Below are 5,935 nucleotides of genomic sequence, written 5' to 3' on the forward strand. Positions count from 1 at the left end.
CCTTCTCCTCCTGCACCTTTGCTATTTGACAACATTTTCGTATTCACACAGTATTGCCGTCACACACAGTATTTCCGCCACACAGTCGGATTATTTCAATCTTCTAGAAATCTTAACGATTCTTCTCAACCTTCACGTTCTGGGCCCATAACCTATTGGAGAACACGCAGAGAAACACGTCTGTGTATAATCGTAGGGACAAGAAGAATGAATTTATTCTACACCTTACAGGTTACTTGGATATAGTTCGAATCACGGATTACTATTCCAACAGTTTATGTAAAAAATTAACAACAAATTCATAAATACCCGGTCGCCGGAGTTGGCGGTGCTGGTGACAATCTTCAGCTGACGGTCCTGGGGCTCCGTAGAATGGGATAGCGTAAGATAAATTTAGTACTGTTTTCTGTGTTTATTTACCTTCAGCAGGTGATAATGAACAGAAAAATAATGTAGTAAAAAGACAGTGTGACAGACAGAAGACGAACAAATCATTGCTTACTAATTATTCTCGAATGTCTCTGGAATCGGGCAGAACGCAAATTTTTGGGTCATTTTTACTACAGCTAACTTACATACTAAATTCTCTAAGTTAAACCGCATCATTGGTCCCAGTCTTGGCTTTTCCGTTTGTGTTATAAAATTATTTAGTGCTGCAGGTACCGGAATTGGATGAGCATGAAGACATATCTCCTCTCCTCTCCACATTGTAAGGGGAAAACCACGTATAATAATTGGATTTCCTTGCACAGCTCGCACAAATTTAGCTACAATACATTTGCTGTTGTCATCGGGGTTCGATGCAAAAAACCAACAATTTGGATCACCGTCCTGTGAAAGTATTACAGATTCCAGCACGAACGCTGATCGGACTTGTACCCTGAGCCCCTGGTTTGTTACATTCGGGAACATTGGTAACTGCGCCTGCTGCCACCTGCGCAGCGCGCTGCGGGTTTTCAGGGACCTGACCACCTTCTCCGCTTCCTCCGCCGATATGTCCGATGTCTCGGCAAGTGGAACCCCACGAGCGCCGAGCAAGGTCCTCTCGTGCGGATGCGCCGAGTGGTTTTTTAGGGACCCATGTTTTCGAACTTCATCTGTCATATGCAGTAAGAAATGAATGCCCAACGTTACTTGGCCGAATCGTTCTGCTTGTTGGTGCCATCTGCGGACGAAATCCTTTAGCATTAAATGCGCATAATCCAATAACATCGGTGTGTGAAATTTTTTTGTGTTAAGAATTGCCACCGCGTAGTGTAACAACTGCACTACTAACGAATAATCGTTTTCCCCACACTCTGCAAACAGAATCACCGCGTGAACTATACACACCTTTTCTATAATTTCATCAACTTTTACAACGATAGGTCGACCAGAGCGAGGTGCATCTTTCACATCGAAATTTCCAGAACGGAAGCGAGTGAACCATTGTTGTGCTACACGAACTGATACAGTATCGTCCCAGTAAACTTCACAAATTTCATTGGAGGCTTGCGTGGCATTTTTCCAATTTTTATAGAAAAATTTCAACATATAGCGAATTTCTTCATTATTTTCACACATTTTTGAATACCTTTAACTTTTTATCAACTTCTTCAAATTTAGTTTCGTTTTCATTAAATGACGCTTTAAATGTCACGTAAAACGTCACCGTATGATATGACATAATGGACAGCGTTGGAGATAGACGACTCCAACGACAGCTTTTGAACAAAATACACTTGGTCCACGACGGTCAGCGTCGGTCACGGTCGTTCGTCAACACGGTCCACTCTTGCCCGACGAAAAGTTCAAGTACCCTACTATAGTTCGGATAGCTGCGCACCAAAACACGATTGTTCGCAGTGACCACTCTGATCTGATCGCTCACATCTCCTCCTCCATCAAGTAGTTCATCTCCGTCGTTTGTCACTGCTCGTGTTATTTTCTTAAATACTTTGTGACACCCGCAAACTACTTTTACTTGGTTTTTTATCAACGAAGGTAGCAAAATAACGCGATATTGGCGAACACAATCTGCAAGAGTTAGACCACAACGCTCTGACCACCGTAAATGACGCGACGAGAATCAGTCGTGATCAGGGTGATCAGTCCCGCTGTTTGGTCGAATGTTATTGTCGCTTCGTGTGTTAGCTCTCGTCACCGATCGAGTCTGGATTTGTAGGACTGGTAGGGTATCTAGTTCTTCTGCATCAATGGTAACACGTGATAATGCGTCGTGCCCGACGTTGTCTTTACCTTTTACGTATTCTACATCAAATGAGAATTCCTCCAAGTCCAGTCGCATCCGCGTCAGTTTAGATGACGTGTTTACCATCGAGAACAGGTATACGTCTACCATATAGGTAGGGTCTAAAACGTGTTATTGCCCAATGGATTGCTGTTAATTCCTGTTCTATAGTTGATTTATTACTTTCGCCTTTTGTGAATTTTCTACTGGCGTATGCGATTGGTAATTCCATATCGCCATGCGATTGAGATAATACTGCGCCGCATGCTATTTTTGACGCGTCCGTGCTGAGAACGAACGGTTTTTTGTTCGTCCGGACAAAAATGTCCGGAATCATCTTCAATTATAAAGTTTTAAAAAATTATTAAAAAATTTATCTGCAGACGGCCAAAAGGGTTCAAAATACTTCGAACTTAAGAGGGACATGCCCCAATACAATTGTAGATACATGTCAAAAATATTCGGTTGGATTGAATCTTTGAATATACTCATTCCTGCATATTTACAAAGATTGCCTAAATAGTGACGGTCTTTAGAATATTCAACAACGTCTTTCGTTAACGGCGGGAAGTGGCGGGGAGAACACTCAATTGGCAATTTTACTCTCATTAACCGACGATTCATTTTTTCTAGATCTTGGTCATCGATCGGCAGTAGAGTCCCGTTTCCTTTCATAACATTTTTGATAATTCTTCTCATTATACCTGCATGAAACAGGTGGTCCTCATCTCCTGTTTTAAAATCTAGTACCATGTCTAGACTTTGGATAGCCGTGAATGCGGAAGGTACCGGAACCAATCGTTGGCGGTCCCCCTCGCAAACGATTTCCTCACGATGGTGGCCGATGTAGTAAAACTGTCGGAAAGCTTCGTCCGTTCTTGGTGTGCCCCTTGTGTAGGGGTACACCATCGAATTTCCCTTCTTCCATCCGAGGGCTTCACACTTGGGACATGCCGACTGTGAGAGTTGTTGTACTTCTGTAAAAACAAAACCTCGTTAGGATAAATCTGGCAATGGTTATGGTTAATTCTTACCTTTAATAAGACACAGTGCCCGGTAGTCACAATTGAAACTGTGGATCCTAACGGGGCCATCGGGTTGATAGAAACGGGTATCAACGGGTTGATAGAAAAGTTTTGGGCATACAAGGAGTTAATCTCGTCCACGAAAGGACGCAGGAAGTCGCGCATCCTTTCGGGTCGCTTCTCTCCTGTATAGCTGCCGATTACGAAAGATTCCAGTGTTCGCACAGGATCTACCACAGTGCCTAGTATGGTCCACGAAACTTGGGGCGGATTGACGGAAAGCGGCTCCTCATCAATATGTATGTCTACGTTAACTTGTGAGGCGCCGCTTTCGTTCGTATAGTTTTTCCGCAGTCCGTTCTCTGCAAATGATAGAAATGAAAATGAGGGAAACAAAAGATAAGTGTAAATAAGAATTACCACTAATAAAAAAAATTATAAATAAATACTAACCAAAGCCACGGGGCCAGTACTGACCGCCGGGGATTTCCAGAATTGGGAAAATTCTCGCTGGGACGTCCAAAACCGCTCGCACATCCAACGGCATTCCAGGACAGTCTCGTTGCAATAAACACAGCATTTTTTTTCGTGAACCTGGGACCCAGGTTGTTCTCAAATGCTATTGCAACTATTCCTTTACACACTCGTAGTATTTTGGCACGATTTTCTTCAGGTTGTGCTTTGAAGGCGGTGCGTGCATCCTCCAACGGGTCATCTTCCAGCTCCGAATCACTTTCACTGTGGTAAATGTCCTCGTCCGGATGATACATCGTTCCTTGGCTCCTTTCTTGGCTCTGCAATCTCTGTCTTTTCGGCGTTTGATTAGGAAATGACATCTGCGGATTAGAAAAAAATGGTTACAGAGTGCCATCGGGCTACGCAACAATCGTTTTAGCTGTACTACTACATTCATTCTACATTACTACATTCAGATACGCAACTACACTATTCCCATCGATCAAACAACATTAGCAACAATTTTGTTTTTAAATAATAATTTGCTATTTGTGCAGCACTAGGAAAAGATTACATCTGTTTACTAATTTTCACAAAAACAAATGAGCAGTTTTCGAACATGTCAAAAACCTTGTATCTGTATGTGTGTTATCGTTCGACGATTTATCGAAACGTTGGGTATGAAATTTCGAGCACTTTGATTTGACAGCATTGAGATTTATTGCGTCCACTGTTCCATTTTGTTCCGCGTGTGATTGAGTAAAGTTCTTTTGTTAAATTGAGTTCTTTGTTAAAATGACTCACGTGACGCCTCTGGAATTTGATTTGGTGGAAGCTATTAAAGCCCATCCGAGCATTTTCTTATCCAACCCCACGGATACCCCAACCGGAGAAAAGAAATTAGCATGGGAGGCTGTAGCTAGAGCCACAGGATTACCAATAAGGGCGAAGTGTCTTAAAATCTGGAAAACTGTTCATACACAAACGGTGAAGTGCTTCATCAGACATTCGCGAGAACCACACAATCTGGACAATCCCACGCACTGTTGCACTGTCCTCAAAGAAATGCTTGAGAATAGGCAACGACAATTTAGGTACAGGCCCATCCAACAACCTTCAATCCAACCAGGCCCTAACCTTATCTTACAATCAACTTACAGGCATAGTCTTAATTTCCTCTACCAAAGACGAGTCTATATTTATCAGTGAACTGTAGGATTCTGGAAGGATGGCACAGTTTATTGCTTGAGGAGCACTAGGGTGAGCCTGAAAAGATGCAAAGTCCCGGTAGATGCTCATAATGCGGGATTTGGAGCGTGTTTGCTTTAAGGCTTTGAAATAACTGATCAACGAAGGGCTACTAGCTGTAATTCGTATGAGGACGCGAAGAGCCTGTTGATCCAAACGAAGCTTTATTGGCATAATGCCCGCCATCACTTCGAGCGACATTATGTGGTAGATGTCATGGACCCGAGGGCCATTCTTAAGCATTTGGACTGTATTAATCTGATTTTTTCCAGCGCCGTCTTGGAGGCCCAGTGGAAGCTAATGCATCCGTATTCCAAGACAGAGCGGATCGTAGTTTTGTATAGTCTAATCAGGTCCTGTGGGTGTGCGCCCTAAGACAGCTTGTTATCAAACCAAACACCTAGGTATTTAAAAGAGTCAACAATTTTTATCTTTTCGTTATACAAGAAAAGATCGAACTGATGTTTGAATATCCCCTTCGTCACATTACCTGGGGTATTGTAGCAGAAGGAGTATATCACCGTTTCCGTTTTCGTTGGAGAAAACTGAATCCCTAGGTGGTTGACCCACTATGTAAGGTTATCCATGGTTGACTGTAAGGGGCGTTGCATTTCAATGACGTTTTTATCGGAGACTGTGATAACTGCATCGTCAGCCAGCTGTTTTAATTTGCAACTGGCCGTGAGACAGGAATCGATGTCCTTTACGTACATGTTGTATAGCAGAGGGCTCAAACAGGACCCTTTTGGTAGTCCATAGTAGTTGGTCAGTTTAAGCTGCTTACGACCGTTGTTAAAATTCATTGACTTCTCCGACAGGAGGTTCGAAATAAAATTGTTCATTTTCGGGGGTAGGCCGGCGGTTTCGAGTTTTTGACATAGAATTATAAGTCTTAATTTATTTCCTAACCAACTTGTCTCTAAAGCGATCCAAATGTTAATGCACGGTATCCGTGGCTCGCCAGCCTTTCGTACAC

This window comes from Anopheles cruzii, chromosome 3 (genome assembly GCF_943734635.1).
Source record: "Anopheles cruzii chromosome 3, idAnoCruzAS_RS32_06, whole genome shotgun sequence".
Taxonomy (NCBI): domain Eukaryota; kingdom Metazoa; phylum Arthropoda; class Insecta; order Diptera; family Culicidae; genus Anopheles; species Anopheles cruzii.